The sequence below is a fragment of the Neodiprion pinetum genome, chromosome 3 (genome assembly GCF_021155775.2).
Source record: "Neodiprion pinetum isolate iyNeoPine1 chromosome 3, iyNeoPine1.2, whole genome shotgun sequence".
NCBI lineage: Eukaryota > Metazoa > Arthropoda > Insecta > Hymenoptera > Diprionidae > Neodiprion > Neodiprion pinetum.
In genome coordinates this window covers 1,234,528-1,256,831 of record NC_060234.1, presented here as the reverse complement: position 1 = coordinate 1,256,831, position 22,304 = coordinate 1,234,528, and the positions used below count along the sequence as shown (strand labels likewise).

Below are 22,304 nucleotides of genomic sequence, written 5' to 3'. Positions count from 1 at the left end.
GGGCGCAGTTCGCGTCGCTCTTTCGACCTGTCGCGACTTGCTTCAGAGCAGCGGGAGTGTAAACATGCATTCCGACGGTCCGACATTTATATCGTATTGTTCAAGCTGTGTCACGTGATTTGATCAGTGTATTCACAACAAACTCATCGATGAATAATACACGACCGGCAGCGTATGGCCTAGAGAAAACAGAGATTCTGCAGTAAGCATAGCCTGTCAGCATTGAAGGTGAGTTACATGTCCAGCGAAGCCAATTTGTTACTTGAGTTTCAGTGAATTCGCTTATTGTGCATACTCGTTGTTAGAAAAGTTCGTTAGCCGCAGAAACAAATGACGTCGCTTTTCTTTGTTTGGCGAGTTCGAAAAATTCGTTGCAGTAGTTGCAACGCAGAAAGCGATTAGAATTGAGTGATACGTAGGGTTGGGAAAAGGGATCTTGGCAGTTGGTGTAACACCTTCGTTTGATTGTGAATCGTACTGTTGCGTTTCGCGTCTCTCGTGCGAATACACCTCGATAAAACCCAATTGTAAAGCATTTATTATCGCATGGTTGGCTTTTGCGTTTTGTTCCTCATGGATCGGAAGAAATTTATCCGGACGATGGTCGAAACGAAGAGTTCGGATCGGTTGAGGCTCAACGATGCGTTGTGTTACATGAATGTAGCTGCGTTTGCGGCGGTGGTTCGTGCAACGTGTCGTTCGAAATCGAACCCCGGTTCGCGTTTGTTTGTCACTGCGAGGCTGTCTTCACATTTGGAATCAACGATGCTGTCTCCTTCAAAATTTCTTCCTGGGTATCGGTACTGTACTTGTTTATTTCGTTACGTCTCAATTTATTATTGTAGATCAAAGGTTGATGCATGGTGTTGTTGTCTCTAAAATTTAGAGCGCCTTGAACTCGGAGTGTCTTCCAAAGTTGCAACCGAAATACGTATATATACCAGTTATTTTTGCAGTAATGGCTATCCTTTTGTAAAAAGAGTCTAAATTTTCAACAACGATTTAATGCGTATATCATATTTTTCAGAAATTGTCGTAAATCTTGAATGCTGCGTCTATCAATTTGGAAATCATATCGCTAACAAAATATCGTCGTATTTTATTTGATTGCAGAAATGAATTGCAACAACGTTGATACGTGTTATGGATTATCTGGATTCAAAGAGCCTGCCAATAAATTTTGAAAACATTGTGCGGTATCTGAACAGATGAATTCAATGTAGAAAAATAACAGGTATGAAACATTCGGGATCAGTTTCAAAACTTACTTCTATTCAATACTACATACATATACGATTTGTTTGCTTATTTATTAATTTACTTATTAGACATTAACGAGATATACCTATGTTCGAGGAAAAAGATATAATACTGTATATGAATTATGAAAATGAAATATCAGCAAAATGCTACTTTACACAGTAACGGAGAGAAATTACAGCAAGATCGCAAATATTTGAGTTGAGAGATCCCTTATAGCAACAAATGTCGGAAAATATAATACAAAATCAGAACGGGTGACAATGTTGCGGGAAAAAAAAACTGGCACGCGTTTAATATCAGTCTTGATTTTACTTTGATACCGCTGTGTGACGATATTATAATTTCAAAAGTGCCCGCGAAATTTTGCTTGGCACAGCCATTTCGACTCAGGCGTCAGGCGGGAGAAACGGCTGAGCATTTGAGAACATTCTACGGGAAGACGCCAAGCCGACCAATCTTAAATTCCCCGCAGAAATTGTATACTCATTATTAATACCAGTTTTAATTAATTTTAACACATCATTACCAGTTAGTCTCCGTAATTACAATAACGTGTGATTCAATACTAAACAATAAAACGAAGACACGAAATCGACAGAATCATCAATTTTAAAACTTTTGCGCATTGCTGAGTCAGCACGAAGAAAACTTTCAAAAAACCGTAGTCTTCAACTTCATCGGAAAATACTCAATACCATCTAGACGGTTACACGACGGAGCTGCAGCCAAATAATAAACAACGGCACGAGTGATTTTTAATTTATTTATGAAGTTTAAACTTTTTTGTTATCATCCCAGACAATTTTATAAACTGACGTGTGTTAATTCCGGTGTATTTTATTTTAATTTGTTTGTGAATGTTTGAATGAATGTGTAATTTTAATTATTTTGACGATGGACAGGATTTAAAGAGTTATTATATGCTATTTATATTCCCTTTACATTTTATTTATATTTTAGTTATATTTCATTTACATTTTCTTTATATATTTAATTTTTCCCAGTTATAGTCAATCTCATATTTATTATCGTATTCATCATTTTTTTTTCTAAGCCTGTCCATTGATTTCATCTATTTCATTTATATTCTGCAATAGGCTCAAATTCTTCACCGTCCCCTTATTTATGTTATTTATATCCCCGTATTTACATACGTGTTTGACCTCCCGAATTAATAAGAATAGGCAAAAACAAAAATAAAAAAACTGTTATTTACATTTGGCACCCAACGTTCAGGCAAGAATTTGAGTCTTTTTAAGCCTCTAGGAATAACAACTTAGACATAGAATGACAAACATTGTTGATGGGTAAAAGTAATGCTAATATAATCGTTACTAGGTCGAGAGCAAAAACGCTAAGCCTGCACTCTACCACTACACCGTTGACTATTGATAGACGTAAGAAGACGACTCAGTCTATTCCGTTAGACAAGGTCATGGAGGAAGAACTCAAACAGTTACGATTGGAGAAGGAGAAATTGGAACAACTGAAAGATGATCTTAAAAAACAGCAGGACGATCTCCATTCTCGTAGTGAGTTGGCAAAACAAGTCAGCTTGTTGCAAAAAGAAAAAGAAAGTCAAGCGCGAGTTTCAAATGAGCTACGCAGAGGTTCATCAAGTCAACAGGTAAATACAACAACTCAATTGACAGGTGGATTGATAAATCATTTTCAATGTTCACAACTTGAGATTAAAGTCCCTAAATTCAGTGACGAAGAGAATCAAAACCCTTTAGAATTTTTAGCTGATTTAGAAAATTATTTTAATGTAAGTATAACGTATCGAATTTACAGAAAGTATGGGTATTCAATAATTCGTTGATAGGTAGAGCCAAAGTATGGTTAGATTTAAATAAAGATGTGTGCGACACCTATGAAAATTTCAAAAAATATTTTAAATCAGAATTCTATTCCGTGCAGTATCAAGTTAAAGCAAAAAGTAAATGGGCTGCACGTAGATCCGTCCACTGATTTCATCTTTTTCTTTTATATTCTACAATAGGCTCAAATTCTTCACCGTCCCCTTATTTATATTATTTATATCCCCGTATTTACATACGTTTTTGACCTTCCGAATTAATAAGAATAGGCAAAAACAAGAATAAAAAACTATTACTTCCAGCTGTTATTTCCCGAAATTTACCGATTTTACAAGAATGGCCCGATAAAATTTCACTGCTGCGTGTATTGATTTGGCGGATAAAATACTAACAATATCTTATTGTCTCTTATCTAATTACAGAAACAGACTACATTGCAGCGCTATTGACCGCATCTAGCAATGATGGGGGTGAAATCACCAGATCAATCAATCTCTGAGAACAAAGTAGAAACCAAATCAATCACTACGCCGAGTAAAAGTGAGTGGTACGTAATCGATATGATTTTGAATTATCGGGTTACCCCTTTAATTGCGAATGATTTTAGCACTTTATTCTAACTGATATTGAATTTTGTTCACCTATTTATAAAGCATTCCTTAGATACTTGGGCTTATTCGATATACCTTTTGTTATTCAATTCTGTAGTTCTTTCATCAGTGCATCGAAAATCTTGCTTTGAGCCAGACTGTCTTTAGTGACATAAAATCTGATGCAAATGGTCGTGTAAGTAATATCTTGTTATATCCTCATTCCAGTGTAAAAAGTGTGTTGCTTCACCGTTTAACCTGATCGTAAGATGCTAGGAGAGCTACTACGTGGAAAGTGTGGAGCATCCCGGAGGAGGTAAGAATACTCATTTTAATATAATTTTTTGATAATCCAAGCTGGCACATTTAAAAGCGAAATTTGGTCCGCGCGCAAGATGCGGTGAATAAATACGAAAGCTGAGAAAAATGATAATTATTTTGAGAAAGAATTATCCAGTTTGGTAAAATAACTCGAGTTTCGTTTCTTCTTTTTTTCCAGAGCTAAGCAGAGACGTCCGAGTAACTTCTCCATTACTTGGCGACGCTGGTGAGTTTGCATGAGTTAGGTTACGGGTGTATTTCCCTGGGACTTCTCTGTCATGTGGCGTGGCGGTAACAATTGTTACACGAATCTTTGATTTTTTAGCTCTAGAGATAGACTCATTCGCAATCGCAACGATGCTTGACTTTCAATCGAGTCATTTTTTGCCATTAATTTTCCCATAGCTTAGATGAAGTTAGATATTTTGCACGTTGCCGAAAGTGGAATGAGGATCGCGACAGGTAACCATCGCTTACTCGGCATTCGCGAGAACGAATTGCGTTTAACTATAACTGATATAATGATCTACGTTGAGATTTATCAATGACGTCGCTTAAGGGATGGATTCACCTGAGGTTTTTTAATCATTTTCACATGATTGTTCAATAGATGAAATTTCGAAGTCTGGCAAAGCGTAACGTAATCAAACTGCATGTCACATCTCGAATCATTTTCAATTTTTCAAAGGCCAGCAAGTATCAATCAACTGCAGGTTTAGCTCGTTTAGAGAAATGCCGATTAGCGTACAGGATGTTCATAATTCATTTTACAAAAGGTTGATGTACCGGTAGTCCGCCGGCAATCGGTAAAATAATACCTACGTTAGAATACCAGGGTTTCTCCGAAGGCCGGCAGACTAAGGTACAAAAACATTTTGCTCCCCACAGGTAAACTACGCAAAAGTAAGTCAGAGTGACCACGGCGCAAATGAGGAAGAATGATGTGTGTTGGAAAGAATGGGGAATCGCTTAGATCGAATATAGGTAACCGGGTAGGTAGAGGTGGTCGTTTTGGGACTCGCCGCGGTGTTTACGCATGTGTGTGCGAGTGTCTCTCTTCGCAACATTTCCGTTGGGTGGTTTCGTTGGGATTAAGGCGAGGGTAGGAAGGTCGCGACGTATCGCGGTGTTACTAACTTTTGCAATCCACAGCGTCAAACGATCACAGTGATTTTCCTTTTAAAACACACGAACGACTCGGTATAAGAGTTTCCGGACCATCTGTAAGCTTTCAAATTTTAACGAGGCTCAATTCCGCGTGCTTTTGCCACTGAAACGATTTCTCAGTCGTTATCTAGTTCAATTATTCAGTCGTCATTCGTCATTATTTTATTCAATCGATCTCTGTGATCGTCTGAATGGGCGAAACGCATCTCTGGACCATCTTTCGCGTTCCGTGGTACGCTGGATGGGAAGAGATGCTGAGCTCGAAGACGTCGCGTCGAAGAGGACCGCCGACCGTCACGCCACGCAATAATGCATGCCTTTTTTTCACCCCAACCCCCCTCCCGGACTTGATTCGCATCTCAGAACAACAATCCGCATCGCATTGCGTCGAATTCGTAAAGACGCAGATGCGGATTGGGTTTCTAGAGAATTTATCGACAAGTCCTAGTGTTTTAAGGCCATTTTCACCAGGTTGACTAACCGCGCTTTTTGTGTGACGGTTTTGCAAATGTTGTATATTGTCAAAAGGTTAAACCTTCAGATCTTCAGTCAATTTTGTTACGAATAATGTATTTTTCAACTGTCACTGTGCCTTTTGCGCTTCGCTTAATACTTTTTGATTTTGAGAAAAAGTGCGGCATTTGCAAACCGCGCTCAACGCGCCACGTTGGGACGAAAATTGCGGAGTGTATAGTGAATGAAGAATATTTATGTAAGTATTCATAAAGTATTCACAAATTGTTGAAAAATATTTATTGTACTGATCCTATCATTTTTTCTTACAGGGTAACAGACAACAGACAGGTTTTATGCTTGAATGAAGAGTTGCCATAATGACAAAGTGCGGTGAAATTTATTCTTTCTAACGTTTTTTTCGTTCTATATTTTGCATTGTTTAGCAATTAAATTGCATTGCAAGTTGCGGATGATTCGTTGAAGAGATACCCGTTAATGGTCGATTACTTTGAATTTACTTTGAATCCTGCTTCAGATCTCTGCAGATCTTTCGATTTGCAGCGATTGTGCTTCTTCTTCTAATATCTAATTGCCATTTAAAATGCTCCGCAGATATCCGAACTCACACTGCATCGAGATGGAACTCATAACTCTTCATCCTAGTTTAGGCCTTGCTGCAGCTGGTGATGGGTGGTCCACCGCTTCCAGTGTTTTGAAAACAAGCACATGTAAGATATTCTATCTCCATAAATGTAGTACTCGTGATAATTTGTTTATTTTTTTAAATGTAAGTAATTGCGATCTTGGAAATTCCAGGTTCAGGTTGTGTGTATCTTTATTTGATCAATGTGAAAAGTTTGCGAATCTGTTTTTGTATACGTAGGTATATTGTGTGTATGATTACCGAAAATGATGCTACTAATAGTTGGTTTTCAACACCTGGTGCAAAAGTGTCGGGATTTACTCTAAAATGAATAATTATTTATCGGCCGAACAAGTTAATTTGATTCTCACATAAAATTTGCAAAAGCCGAGCTGATGTTTGGAAAGCGTTTCACGATCGGCTTCTTAGAAGTCTCCGTCAAAAATCTAGTTACTTCAACGAGGGGGGAAAATAAATGTACCGTATAGTCAAATCTGGAATAGATAATAATAATTGTTCGATAAGTTAGATTACCGTGTAACTCAAATTCAATATTCATTTCTTTTTGTTGGACGAATAATTATCGTCCGATCATTTCATTGCCATAACAATTTATTGAATTCGCTTTAATCGAAAGGGTGCCAATCAATAAACCCTTGTAAAGCAAACTAAAACTGATTCTCAAATATTCTACAGTGCGTATGGTAGTCGTGACGAGCTTGAATTTTTCTAGTCTAACCAGAGTGAATTCGGATTAATGCACACGTCGATGCTTCACAGTAACAAAAATGAATTTTCATTCTCATAACAATCTATCGTCTTGAGGAAAATCGAATTCACTTCTTCGTTAATTTATTCGCACGAAGAAAAACTTTAAAAGAAGGTAGTTTCCGTCGGTTAAGATGGAGTGCAGAAATTCCATTAGTTTCATTTTCGTCGGCTCGGACGGAGTGCAGAATCGTCATAAGTCAACTCTGACCAAACTCTGACTCTAACCCTCGCAATTTTACCTCCGGAGTTAGCAGCTCATTCAGTTTGATTGAAATATGGCACGGCGGGCATTGCCAATTCGAAGTGCAGATCGGGATGTTCCCGGTGTTGCACGCTGCAAGGCTGACGAACGACTGACGTCCGATCGTTTTCCCCCACCCGAAATTCAGTCGTCACGTGTTGTAAAACAACAGAGACCAGGGAAGCCGATTAATAGAACAGGACACAGGATGTTTTGGGTACCGCGGATCGTACGAATGGGGAATCGTTCCTCCGTTGCATTGATTTTTTCGCAAATTGCAGGCTGAGGTGTTCGTATTTATTTCAACCAAGGTGCGCGTGTAGAAATAGAGCGGGAAATTTTTGGGCGATATTATTAGTATTATTTTCATACCTTTTTATTAACTCGATTTCTTGTCCCTCTGTTTGGTACAAAATTTGCAATCGATTTTAAACCAACTGCCCAGTGAGCCGGGGACTTGAAACTTCAAACACAGCTCAGACCTGGATGACAATGCAATGTTATTTGTTTGAAAAATATGAGAAAAAAAATTTCGGACAATTCGGATTGGAACTCGAACTCAGATCAGGTGAAAAGAAACTGTAATATACGTGACATTAGTCACGTGTCTTCGTCATAATCTCATCAGGATATTTAAAGTCGATTGTAAAATTTCACGCAGTTACAGACAAAACTAAAAAGCAGAAAACAATGATCTACAACTTAAAAACTTTGAAATTCGAATCGGTTTCTATTCGTTTTTCTTCGAGCCGCGCGAAACACACACTAGTCTCTGTTGATCATTGTTGCTGGAGAGCATTTCGCTAATTGCGACTCGAGTATCCTCCGCACTGTCGTCGGTATACGTGGTCGGTGTCTGCACCCTCGACCCGCGTCTGTTCGAGCACCGCCTCGAAGTGCTGCGGGTGCTGAGAAGAGAGCTTTTTCCCCTCCCAGTAATTTAACGTCCCCTTCTTTGATCCTCCGCAACGTAACCCGTCGGGGCTACCAGAGATTTTCCTCCGCCTTTGCGAACTTTGCATTTCGGGGTAAAGAAAAACAAGGTGAAAATATGAACGTATGTACACGCTGTTGATTTTTCGTGTGCCAAATTTTTCTTCTCATTTGCCCTGCCGTTTTTTGCCTTATCTTCTTTCGCCGCACGGACGAATTTCTCGGGATATAGGAGCCTGGTGATCATTTTGTTAGAATGCAAAAGGGACACGGGTTTACGGAAAATATTGAAAATTTGTCGAGCAAATACTTATACGCACAGGCTTGTCAAAGCTTTGACGAGAATCGTATAGACGGTTATTTTATTTGAGTTTTGAGTTGTTACATTTAATCAACAGCGTATTCACGCCTTTTTCATGCTGCAACAAGGCGACGGCATATCGATGATATTCTGAAAACATCGATGGTGAAAACAAGCGCGGGAGTTTACAAAAATTACAGCAACAATCGTAGAAAGAAAAATGAGCACGAAAATTAAAAATTTTCAATCATCGTCGTTGTTATAAATATGTATGAAATGTAAGAATTTAGTATAAATTAAATTAGGCAAAATTAAATTAACTAAACATTCTAACGAGCAGCGAGTAATTTAGCTGAAAATATAGATTTATTATTGAACTCATTGTCAGTAATGTGGGTTTACTTTTTATGTACCTTGATAAGTTCCCGACAGATGTTGGCACAGCAATTTAAAGCGAGCACAGCACCACACGAGCACGTTGTACGTAGTCTCACACACAGAGAGATCACACACACTCTCGCAATTCCGCGTACATACCAGACTTGATTCGATTCAATATTTCCACCAACTCGTGCGACACTCACGCCTTACGTTTTGTCCTGTGGTGTATTTCGCCTTCTATTGTTTCTTGAATTGCCCCTTTGCGAATTGAATTTAACTCCCATCGGTTCATTATTACGTTTACGGTTGTTCGATTTTTTTTTCATCAAACCAATTAGCGATTTTCCCCGTTAATTATTGCTCCCGCGTTTTATTAAAACGGTCCTCGTTACTGCCTCATTCAAATATTTCGTTTCCTCGAATATTCCTTAACGATATTTGTCCGTTTCTGCAATTTTTCCGTTCTATTCAATCTTTTTTTTTTTTTTGTTTCTTAACAACAATTACCAGCTGCTGTGAATAAGTTGTGTTATACGCATTGCATGTTTCAGATTCCATCAATAAATACGTGCAATTGAAATGAAAATTTCAGTTTCTCGATAAAGAATATGAAAACTTACTACATGGGATCAAAGCTTGTCTTTTCTGTGCGTTAGAAATAATTAATGCGCCAACCGTGATCTCAGAGAATATGCCTTAGTTAATATTACAGGACGCGTGCTCGGCATGGGCGTAATAACGCGGCATTCCTGAGCCAATTTTGAAAAGTGCTCGTTCAATTAGTAAAGTTCGCAGAATTGGGTCACTGTGCGTTGTTATACATACGTGTTTTGAATGTGCCTACGTGTGTCGTGTATATGAAGACGATTTTCCCCCAAAACCGAGCGCAGGGCGCAAAGTGGCTACATTATATCTCTGAATTAATAACGGATTAAATTGTACGCTGATCCCAGCTGCTACGAGGGCCGTGTAACGAGCAGAAAATTTGGCTGATTAGACCGTCCGCATCCTTCGGTTTGCGCGTGTAATCATAGGGTAAAAAACAGTTTTTTTGCGGTACTTTTCGTCACAATGAAAAGGGAAGAGTCCGTGGGTCTTGTCGAAAAATGAAAAAATTTTGAAAGAAATATTAGAAACATTCTTGAAATAAATATATAGATTGGAGAAAACGTAATCGTTTATTTGGTAAACACATACTTCCGGTAGAACCGGAAGTTCAAATTAAACGGGATACGGCAATTTTTAATGCCCATCATTTCGTTGCAAAGTTCTGTAAGTTTTAAATTTTTTCATCCAGCCGCTTTCGTTCTTTCGGACAGACCGATATTTTTCTAAAAATCTGTTTTCCGGATTCGAGAGGTTCGAAAACTTACGTTCGTCGATATCAGAATAATATTACTCAACAACGGTGACGAAAAGTAATAAAGGAGAATAGAAAGAATTTTGTCACGTTTGGGCTGTTGTATCATCTGCTATTATAGTCGCAGGTATTTATAAAGCTACCTAGAACATTAATGGTATTAATATTTTACAAATGAACGAGCGTAACTTAATTATTCATAATCGATGGGATTTCCGCCTTGTTGACTCACGCGAGTCGAAATATTTGTCAACGAATCTATGCAGGAATGTCCGTATATGTAGGCATAAGCAATGAAATTACGAAACTGACGCGATCGAAAGTCGATCCACGCGAGTTTAACGATTTCACTAATTTTCAGCGATCTTGATTTCACGACACCGTAAACGCTCACAAAATTTTCACGTACGTGTCTTGGGGGCCATACGAGTATCGGCTAACGCATTTTTTGCAAATTTTGGCATCCCACGCCAAGTGACAACGATTGGTAACGTCAGCTTGTTCTGCCCACTACACTGTTTTCAACGTTTTAAGGTCGCGTTTTCAACGCGTGCGTTTAAAGAATTTTATTTTATTATTCTTGGCTTTGGTCACGCACTCTGAATTTCCCGGAATGCCTGGTACTACAGAGTAACGTTTGATGACATTTCTCTGGACGGCCTATATCCCTGTTTTAGGATTAGCTGATACTTGAATTTCCCCTACCGCGATATCGATTTGTGGAAAAATTTGAAGTTGCAAACGATCGTTGCGTGTTTTCCGTACAACTTACAATTATACTACATAGGTATAATAAATATCTCTCGCAGGATCCGAGGCACATCCTTTTTACCTGCGCTTGTCACATCGTACGTACATAATTTGTCGAAGAATTACTCAACAACGCGAAAAGCTTGTTAAAAATTATAAGGGTTCCCGCTTTGTTTGGGTTTGGGTATCGGATTGCGTCGGGTTGGCTCGAGTTTTGGCCTCGTTTCAGTTACGCCTCCCAGATTTTCGTGATAGGGGCGCCTCGACGAAACCAGCCAAGCAAAATACGCATTAACGCTCCCTTGTTATACCCTACACGGTTAAACAAACTTTTACAATGATACCTGCAGGCCTCGCTGGCTGCGCGCACGAGTTTCGTCCAACGTTGCAAATCAACCTCACTCACCGCGTCCTTTGACCCCGTTGACCACTTACCTTCAACTTTTCATATTGTAAATAATACATCGTTCTGTAGAAAATTGTTCATTAAAATAAATCTGGACTTTATTTTATTTTGAAACACTGGTTGATTGATACACGAGGTTTCCTTTGGCATAATTTGTATACTTACAAAATTAGGTATCGTTTTCCCTGTTGAAATTTCAGACTTTCCTTATCCTATCCTACGTGTGACATCGATGTATATAATTGAAAAAAGAGAAAATTTCACTTGAAACATGTTTTTTTTTTCAGTAAGCGGTGATCTTGCACGATTAATTTTTTAAATTCCAAGAATTTCAGTAGAAAATTAACGATATCTTATCGCAATTATCGTCGTTGCTATTCTACAAAATTCGTCAGTTCTTCATTGCATAATTTATTCATAATTTTGAGTATAATAATCAGCACAAAGTTAACCTTCGATGTGTTTGCAGACATTTTAGACGAATTATACTCGTCGAGAATTAAAAAAAAAGTCCGGATTCATCCACCCTTAAAATTCCTCTGACTTCGCCGTTTTCTTGAAATTGAGAATACGCGTAATGAGAAGTACTGAAAATATCAAAATCTTCGCGACACGTTTCCATACCGAAAACTTGATCGCTAAAATTTAGTCCAAATCCTTCGAGTCATTCCTCTAATAATTCGGATGCGTGTAATAATTGTTGAAAAATTGAAATATTCGCTATCCCGTAACCGGAAGTGGTGGAAGCTTGAAAAATTTCACGTATCATGTCTAAATACCCTATACTTTATTTTTTTTTTTCATGAACCATTAATCGAAATCGACGAAGCAGTTTTCCCGGAATTCACGACGAACAGGCGCAACATTTTCTGCGACAATTTCTCACCGCGCAGCTTTCTGAATTTCTCCTTAATTATACAGCCGTTCGATTTCCAAAACCGCGTCTCTCGGCGAGTCCATTTATCCCTTGACGCGTCTCGCCCTTTTTTCGCGTTTCTTGTAACTCCTCCCGGCGTGATTCTGCTTCGCTCCACCGTGCGGCTGACGCTCCTTTCCGCAATCATTTTTCGTGCAAACCCTCGTGTTGTTCTTGCACCGGCACGTGTTGCACTCCACGTGGGTGATCTCGCCCTCCTTGCAATCGTCCAGCTCGCGTCGCATACGCGTTGCGCAAAAGGACGATTTGCACGAGGCTTTTCCACCCTCGAGGCAAACGCAGCTGACGCACTCCTCGGCCCAAGCGTCACCAACGACGCACGGCCTGTCTGCAAAAGTCGTGAAAAACACACATTGCGATCAATCCAGCGTTGCGAAAGAGAAGGAAACAAGCCGGAAATACACTTTTCTTGCTATACTTTTCATCACCATGGAAAGGGACGAGAGACTGTTCTCCGAACTTTTGCGATCATCTCGAAAACGTCCGAGTGAAAAATCACAGCCAAATTTAACAGTTTTGAAAGCAAAATCAAATTTTTTTTTTTTCATCGATTAATTATCTGACGTCAGAAGTACTGGAATAAATATTATCTTTCGGATCCAATGATTCCTTTTTTTTTATTTCTTGCGTGGTACACGAGAAGCGATAGAACGAGAAGAATTAGAGAAATGTTGCAAAATTATTTCGTCACACGTCTTTTCAATTCATTCCGCTAGAGATTTATTTTATAAAATTACATATATAAATCTAAGGTCAAGACAAGTGTTTGTTGGGGTTGGATATAAAAAGTCGATTTATTCGCTCGGGCGGGGAAGTTTATACCGCAAACGTGGGAATCTCACAACGCGCCAAAAACTGTCGGAAATAATTCAGCGATGATGTTTATTTGTAACGTGTGGCTGTGGTGCACAGGTGCGGAGAAAGGTGCGTGTCTTATGGGGTACAATATATAAACCAGTTTAAAGTCCGCGTTGTACTTTCATTTTTTTTTTACTTTTTGTTTTTTTTTTATTCTCTTTTTCCATGCTCCATATTTTCTTCTCACTTCTCCATCTTCATCCTTGCCTCAACGTTAAATTATGTAGAATGATCGGAGAAAATCCGATCTAGATTAATTGTACAAAACTCTTTTCTATAATCGACGTATGATAATAGTTATAAATAAAGAATTAAAAATCGTGACAAATTACGCAAACGACGTAAACTTCGACCGAAAGAAATAACCTGTAATTTCGAAGATAAATCATGCATAGTCGGAGGATTTGTTTCAATATTACCTTCACTTGGATGTAGAATGGCTTTTCATTAATGTTCCTTTTTTTTTCTCAATGAATTTTACGAGTAACGATGGCTCATCGCCAAAAGTCAAGGATAGTTTACAAATAGTATAAACAGAGATAAAAATATTTCTTCACAATCAGCCACGTTTCACCGTAGGCGTTAGAGAATGATCAGGTTTGACTCGTTCTCGGCTGACGAGCTTATAATGCCTTTTCAAGAGACAAAAACAGAAAAAAGAAACAAATTCTTTCCGCGTATTTAATTACATAAAACTATACAAACAACGATGTCATTGAAAAAATATTCCATATAGTACAACAATTGGTGTAAACTGTGATTATCATTCGTCCGATCAGAACTGATGAGGTTTTATCGAACGAGAATAGAAAAAAAAAAAAAAATTATTTTACACAGAATTTAGACGTGAAAATAAAAATTATACGAACGAAAAAAAAAGGGGGAATGCAATTTCTCTCACCGTGGCTGGGCTCGATGTTCAAGGCCTGAGCGAGAAACCTTTTTGGGTCTGCGGATTTGACGGATAGAAAAAAGATGAGGAAAATGAAAAACGGCGAATTTCCCCCAGCGCCGATCATGACTCGGTGGGAAATTGGAGGGATTGTTAATTTTTTTTAAATATTTCAACTTAATTGATTGACTTTGAATCCCGACGTTTTCCGGTATTCTTACGGAAAAAAGAAACGAGAAAAAAAAACAACAAAAAAAAATTAATAACCAATTCACGCACAGCTCATGACTCGCGTCCGTTCCCGATGATAGCTGCGTATCGACTGAACCAATTATAACGGTCGTCCTCGTCGCGTTGCGGTTTATTCAAATCTTCCCTCTCCCTCTGTGCGTTTTCTACGCTCTCGTATTATTATAGCTGCACGCACAAGCGCTTCGGTATTTTTACGCTCGCGTGCGCGTGTCACTAACACGCATTTAACACGCGATTACATCGGTGTGATTACAGTCTCTTGACCAGCTCGGCGGTCGCTGGATACTGTTACGCACGTGGCTTCTCTGTCTTACGTCACGCGATTCGGTTCTCAATTGACGAGCAGGGAAAAACGGCAGTGCCAATTTCTTTACCGCGGGCGAGAAGATAAGATGACAGGAAAAATACGGGCCTCGACTGACTGACCCTTGGACAACCACTGAACTTTCAGGTTTCAAACTCGTTTCGAACTGAAATATTATTAAAAGTTTTACCAATCTGACTTCAGATTCGTCATCAGCGATTCAAGAAACTTTCCATTATCAATTTTCGTCGAAATTCAAAGGGTTTTAGTTATTTTTTCAGGGTGTTGAACAAGCTATACTTGAATTTTGCAAATCTGATTTCGACTTCGCATTCAGCGACTCGAAAACCTCATGGTTATACCAATTTTAATTCGGATCCATTATCCCATTCTCAAAATATCGTCGTTATAATTTAATCTTTTGTAATGTTATGTTTAAATAATTTAAAATTGTACTCTAGACTTCGTAACGTGGAGATGTAGTGAGAATACAGTTTTTTATATTCACGGTGATTAATAAATAACTCTTTTTTTACTCTGAAAATAAAGAAACTCAAAGTGACAAAATGTAAAAAATCATGCAAACGTATGAAAAAAAAAAAAATTCCTGCACATTAGTACGAAAATAATGTTATTCTTTTACGCTCATTTTCGGCTCGCTTATCAATTTCGCGGGTGTTTGTTGCGAGAGAAAAGCAGAGAGAGTCGCAGCGGCAGGAATTTGTAGCGTATCGTGCAGGCATTAGCGATACCAATTTTAATGGCATTCACGACTCGGTCGTAAAAACGTTGTAATAATTTTGCGCCCGCTATCGTGTCACCAACGAATTTTATCACCATCCTATGCAATTTCAATTTCATATCTGCATACGGGTAGAAGAAATTCTATCCTCGAAAGAATTTAACAATTATCGTTTTTCTAGTCATTGTCAGACAGGAAAAAATTCAAATAGATGTCTTTCGTGTGGATTTAGATTATTTCGTAATCAAAATTGAAAGGATTCTGTGGCGAAATGGTTAAAATCTTGGCAGAACTGTAATAATGTAGTTTTTTTTTTTTTTTGAATAATTTGACAAATCATCATGGTAATTTACTAGTTCTGAAAAGAAAAGTATGACAAGTGAATGAATTTTCGACGTGTTTATAGACGTTTTAATCCTTTCGGTACTATTATCCGTTCCTGTGTACATACATTGCAAAAATTTATAACAAAAGTTTTACTCGGGTTTTTTTTTTTAGGAATAAGTTTTACGAACAATTCGAATACCTACCTGAAAAAAATATATTGAAAACTGACCGTTCATTTAACAATAAGTATGATTTTTAATCGAAAAAGTACAGCTAAAGTAGTCGAAAAAAGATGCGTGTAATTTTCGTTCTCGTGTTTAATTTTATAGCCCATTTGAAATTAATTTTCTGCCTGTAGTAAATAAAAAAACTAATGTTTCTCGAATAGTCTGAAGTGTCATAAAAAGAAATGTACAAGCTCGGCGCCTATTATTGTGAAGTTGTAAAAGAAAAAAGAAAATTCGTGTCCACTGTAATGGACGTGCGTGTAATTTTTTTACACGTGTTTAGGAAAATTTTGAAACAAATTAAATACCGTGATCAAAGAATACAGAATCATAAAAATCAGAAAGATACCGTGAGGAAAAATTTTATCGCAACGCTAGGATCTAATTTAGCTTTGAAATGGTTAAGGGTGGGGGAGGGGGGTTTACAGCTTGGACGGTATAAAATCTTACCTATTTTTAGGAGTTTCTTTTTATTAAGAAAACGAAAACATTTGGAGTAATTTGAGTTTCAGGACTTTGTTATTTATAGTCTCAAGAATATTTTAGAATTTTTTGTCATCGAAATTATTAACAAAATGGCGGCATGGCGTGTATTAAACGAAATGTAAAACTTGGAGAATTTTAGAAAAAGTGGGATACGTAGATGCGTTGAAAATTTGAGGCGGTAAAAAAAGAAGCGAACATTCTCTTCCGATTTCTTTGACCTACCGTTTTAAATCAGCTGTATATTTCTGCTGCCGCGTGTTTCCAGGACTCACCCTCCAATAATTCCTAATTCTCTAGCTCACAATCATCCCTGAGCCTAGGCGCGGAAGGGAAATCGAAGCCGGGACGCCGACCCGTCGACGGATATCAAAACCTGGAACAGTCGTCGTTTTCATCCCCCGCAATTTCCCACTTAATATCCTCTCGCCGCGAATTGTCGACCCTACTCTCTTACTCTTATTACAACCTCACCCCTCTCCCACCTTTCGACGATTTTCGCTTCTTCGTTCGTGCGGGAAACCCCGCCCCCCGAAAAAAAATCAAAAAAAAAAAAAAAAAAAAAAACTAAACGTAATCGCAAAGTAAACAAACCCGTTCATTCAATCGGAAATCAAAGCTCTTGACAATCAATGAAAGCAAGGCTTTCCAGTTTGTCACAGAACCAACGGAACTTTATTTATATACTTGCGTTTCGACGAAGATATCACGGGATTATTGGCTTGAATCGGTGAGTCGATTTTCGAATCGCGCGCGCGTCTCGCGATCCCGTCAATTTCTCGCGTACGAAGCGCGTTGTTTCTGGATGCGCGCGGCTGAGGCGGGAGAGCCAGAAAAGCTTGAGGGATCCAGACGGCGCTGGCGTCCCGACGCCTCGCCGCGAACTTTTCGCTTGATCCCAGTTTGAACCTCACGCGGTACCGAGACACTGGCCGGCCGCCAGTGACGAACCGTAAATATAACGCGCGGCTGATTGATTCCGAGGCGATTCGTTCAATTGGATTTGTTTCCGTGCCCTTTTCCCTTGTATTGAAAACTTGATTGTAAATTGCCGACAAGAAAATAAATCGGTGTTCGATTATACAGACTAAAACTGTGTAAAACTTTACAATTAATGAAATTCGATTGATCCGTCGAGTGAGCGTGATTGATAAAAATTTTATTGTGATCCGTTTTGACAGTGTGGAAAAATAATCGTGATACAAGGAACAGCGATTGCAAAACATACCCGAGGTATCTTCCACGCCAACTCGGCGAATCATTTTTTATACGATTTTCCTAACTCTAAGTAGCACTCGTGATATATTTAAAAAACTTCTCTCAAACCGTTATTGTTTTTTTTTTTTATTTATTTATCAAGTTTTAAAGAGGAAAACGGAATGATATTTTTGAAATTTGGGAAAAAATTGTCACAAAATTCTTCGATCAAAGACGATCATTTGAGACCAAATTCGGAAGTGGAAATTATTTCATTTCATACTTATCTGACGCATTTCAAGAATATAAGGGTTCCTGAATTGGCTTAATTTCGTATTTTCATTGATAATTATTCATTCTTGCACGTGTATAATTATCCGTTTCGTGCATAAAAATAAATAATTACCAATGAAAAAACTAAATTAATCAAATTAAGGAATGTTTACTTTCTAGAAATTAGTCAACTAAATATGCAAAGTAAATAGTTTCCACTTTAGGATTTCGCCTCAAATAATCGTCTTCGATCGAAGAATATTTGAGAATGTTTCTGAAAATTACAAAAATATCATTCAGTTTTAGTCTTAAAAATGTGTGTGTGTTTTTTTTAATAAAAACCAATTTTAGAGGAAAGTTTGAAATAATTACGGAGTGCTATTCAGAGTTCCGACTTTCGTAAAAAAAATGATAAACGAAATAAAAAGTGGTGAGAGGAAATCCTTTTTACCGCGTACACGTTACCTGTACTATATAACGCGGATTTCTGTTTCTGTAATTTTTAATTAGAAACAATAGAGAAAAAAAAACCCGGAATGAACGTGGAAAAATAAAGATAAGCCGTCTTTGCCCATACAAGCCTTACTCTGCGCACAAGCTTTCGACGTTAGCTACGCAACTGGTAAGTGGCTCGATGTAATGAATGTAAATTATGAAACCACCAGCTCAGACAAAACTACGGCTAAATCGCTTCGCCTGTGAGTTCTAAAAGGGATAATTTAGCTTTGAATTGTTCATTTCTCGCCCGGTTTTGTTCATTCAAATGTTGATCCGCAGGAAACCAGACGCGTGACAATGGAAACGGAATTAATCCTCAAGTATCCTAATTCTTTTCACCGATAGAAATATTCTGCAAACGCTTTAAACAAACTCGATGCCTGGTATGCTAAAATTTCATACTAATTGCATCGTACAATTGTTTAGAGAATTTCGTTTTTCGAAAAGCAGGTGACACATTTTGGAATAAAAAAAACAGCAACGGTTGTTGAGATATTTCGTTTCGACCTGATTCGCAACCCCGAGTCTCGTTTCATTTATTTCTTCTGTTTCTCAGAATTTGAAGAGACGGAATGAAAAGTTATTATTACCTATATGGCATTAGAGTTTATTTATTGCAGTGATCACTGAACATTGACGTGTGATTTATATGGTATTAGAACGCAGAATTGTAAAGAACCGCGAGATGAATATCTTTGCAACCGTTTGCGGAGTTCCAATTAATTAACACTCCCCGTCCATAATTTCCCGGTAAGATATGTTGGTGCCGTTGCATCATCGGTGATAATTTTGAAACAATGAGATCTAAGATCGTATAACACGAGTGTAAGAGTTGAGGAGAGGATCGTATGGTAAAAAATACGATTAAACGGAGAAATACAGGAAAATGATAAAAAATGAGTTACAGCGAATTGAGATCAAACGTCTCCGGATGTGGTTTTAAACGTCGTTCGCAAACGACCTTACGCACGCAATTAATTCACGTATTGCCACGGAGTTGATACGATTCTTTGAAATAGGTTATCCAATAAGGAGGGAAATAGGACGGATAAATAAATAAATAATTATATATATATATATGCGCGGTAGAGTAATGGATAATTGTCTACAGGTATGCTAAACGTTTTTATCTACCTGGCAGTAGAATCTGCGTTTAAATTGTGCTGGCCACCTGCCAGTCGTCTATAATCGAATTCAACCTACCCGCTTGCCTACGCAAATAAATATATTGTCGATATTTACCAATCGTGATATCCCGGCTTGCTAGGAATTTTGTCGTTGCGGGGCTTGACATGTGAAAATGTGTATACATGGCACGTACGTACCATGTACACGATATTTTATACGATATCGACAATTTGCTTGTGACAGCATGTTTTCCGGGAGGGGCGTATATTCACTCGGGTTCTCAGCTCTTCGCAAGTCCAATCACGACGGATTTTACGTCACTTCGAGTATTGTCGGACGACTTTTCAAGTATGCCGTCTTTCGATACAGATCCATCGGGGCGGGGTTAAAATTACGAATTTGAAAAGTTTCGAAAGCGCCGAATTCTGAATTTTTTTTCTTAATTTCGGAACTTTAACCCGGCTCTGTTCTCGAACTCACGCGTTGTTAATTTGCTTCTCTTCTTTCTCCTTCATCATTCCCAATTCTGTTGATGGATTGGGTTTGTTCTTGGTCTTTTTTTTTTTTTTTTTTAAATTCACATATTTTCGAACACCGCATTCGTGTTTAATTTTATACCGGCTTTAGGTTGAAAAGATACGTTCTGGTCTTATCGGTAGTACACTAATGCGTCGACGAGTTATAAAATTGGAAAGTTAAAAAAAAAAAATATTCCCCGTGTCATTTAAACGAGAAATAAAAAATTGCGACGATGCACACCTCGTAATATTAACAGCTCAAATTTGGACAGCGTTTTTGTTTTTGTTTTTGTCTTCTGGAGTCAATATTTTCGATTTGAATTTTGAAAAAAATTCTCTAGAAGAAAGCGAATGGTTTAATTTCTGCCAGACTCTAAACCCGTCGGGGATTTTCAGGGCGTGTATATCCAGGAACTAGGTGAGCGAGGGGGCGGCTAGCTGGTTGGCGAAGTAAAGTGCGTTCGTTCGCGATGAGATAAGAGAGGAGAGAGGAGTTAAGAGCAGAGTCTGCGCTGCGTGCGGCACATGTAGTACGTACGCACTATCTCGCCTTTATATTATTATTCCGCGGTATCTCGCTGCCCGATAAAGCTCGCTAGATGAACGCGTCCGTGTTCGGTCGGATGATAGGTATTATATGGATACCTGCCCTCGTACACCGTCGTCATCACCGCCTCTATCTCGCCTCTCAAACCTGCCCCATTCAGCCCTGTATCCTATAATAAGCGACACGAGGTTGTACAACACGCGAGTACGAGTAGGTGTACAAACAACCGTTCGTTTCAGCCATTCTTACTCTCTCACCTTTGTGCCTGATTCGTTCTTATTTTTCTTTTTTTTTTACATAATATTTTTTCTTTTTTTTTTTTACTTCTCTCTTCTTTCCCCTCGCAATTTTTGTTTTTCCCTCGATTCTTAATGTTTCAATTTTTCTTCGTTCGATCTCGTATTTTGTCTGTTTTAAAAAAAAAAAAAAAAATTTTTTTTGTTTTGAATCTCTTTTCCTCTTGCGTGGGTTCAAATTATCCCGTTGAAATTTGTCCCGCCCTTGATATGTTTGGAAAAGAAAATACAGTTTTTGAGAATTTTTGAGAATTTCAAAACCGGTCCGTTTCAAAATCACTCTCAATACTTGATCAACTGGTTAAATAAAAATTTCGAACAAACGCAGAGTAATATTTCAGAGTCGGTACGATTGCAGAAATTTTTTGAACGAAAATGAAAAATATGGCGAGGGTCGGACGTCGTTGGTCGGGTTCGTTATTCAATATAATCAGCGATTAAGTAAATCAAAGAACCCAATTCGTAAGTTAATTTGTTACGTAAAGACAAAAGAGAAAGAAAAAAAAAAAAAAACAAATATCTTTTCGCGAAACGCATACAGACTTACATATCCTACTTTTTTCACCCGCGATCCCCGTGTCTATTTTTTCAACTCTCGAGATTCGGCATATTCATTTGTTCGCGATTTTGAAAGCTTGCCTACCCGTCGCGAGGCTGCTTAACACGGCAACCCTTGGAAAAGGGGAGGAGGCTGCACTCCTCCCGACGGATGAGAAACTGGCTGGCAATTAATTTTAGATCTCGGTACCGCGGAGCTTTTGCTTTTTCCGCGTCTGTTCGACGGTACGCGAGGACCGAGTAGCTCCACTACTGCGTGTCTGACTATCACGCTCCGCTACTACTGGCCGCCGGTTCGCCGTCCAACGAGGCCTCGCTTTCTGAATAGGGACGCGACCACCCCTGCCGCTCTTTTTTCCTCGTTAACACCCTACAAAAGCAGCGATAAAAATGCGGGGGATAAGAAACATAAAAAAAAAACAAAAAAAAAAAAACGATCCCAAGTCGCGAAAATTTTACTCCAAGTTTGGAATTTTGGGCAAAATTTTTTTTACTCCTTCTTTCACTCCGCGTAACGAAAGTAAATAATCAACGACATTTCCCACTAGAATATTTTCGTTACGTTTACTTTGTTTGATTTTATGCAAAATTTTGCGGAAAATTGCACGAAAAAGAGTTGTAAGGAAAAAAAATTACTCCGTATGAATAAAGGTTACTCGTCGCTCTTCTTTGCGTGTTGATAAAAGCAGCCGCTAAAGAAGGAAGAAGAGAATACGGAGGGTTCATTCCACGCACGGTTAGACCCGACTTCTGTTACGAGCGTTCTCTCTCTCTCTCTCTTTTTCTCTCTTTCGTTGCAGTCTTTTTTTACAGCTATGTATTCACCTTGAATGAAAATCCCCCGTTCGTTGGCGGCATCGCGTC

At 38.4% G+C, this 22,304-nt stretch overlaps 1 protein-coding gene and 1 long non-coding RNA gene across 6 annotated transcripts in view; one reads left to right on the top strand and one right to left on the bottom strand.

Annotated features, from left to right (window-relative positions):
* Positions 1 to 113: 113 nt before the first annotated feature.
* Positions 114 to 22,304, top strand: part of LOC124213681 (metabotropic glutamate receptor 1-like) — a 47,912-nt gene continuing 25,721 nt past the window's right edge. For 2 of the 5 annotated variants that reach the window (XM_069134091.1, XM_069134088.1), the window contains exons 1-6: positions 734 to 800; positions 1,114 to 1,234; positions 2,602 to 2,890; positions 3,506 to 3,630; positions 3,902 to 3,989; positions 4,173 to 6,345. The gene's annotated coding sequence lies outside the window, so the exon portion shown is untranslated. Of the gene's footprint in view, positions 229 to 733; positions 801 to 1,113; positions 1,235 to 2,601; positions 2,891 to 3,505; positions 3,631 to 3,901; positions 3,990 to 4,172; positions 6,346 to 17,294; positions 17,659 to 18,405; positions 18,518 to 22,304 lie in introns of those variants that run through there. The other 3 variants (XM_069134089.1, XM_046615220.2, XM_069134090.1) reach the window with 3 other exon arrangements.
* LOC124213684 (uncharacterized) lies at positions 11,799 to 14,447 on the bottom strand. The gene is made up of 2 exons (XR_011176714.1): positions 14,100 to 14,447; positions 11,799 to 12,668 (listed from the first exon to the last, which is right to left on the bottom strand). It is a non-coding gene; the product is annotated as an uncharacterized lncRNA (long non-coding RNA).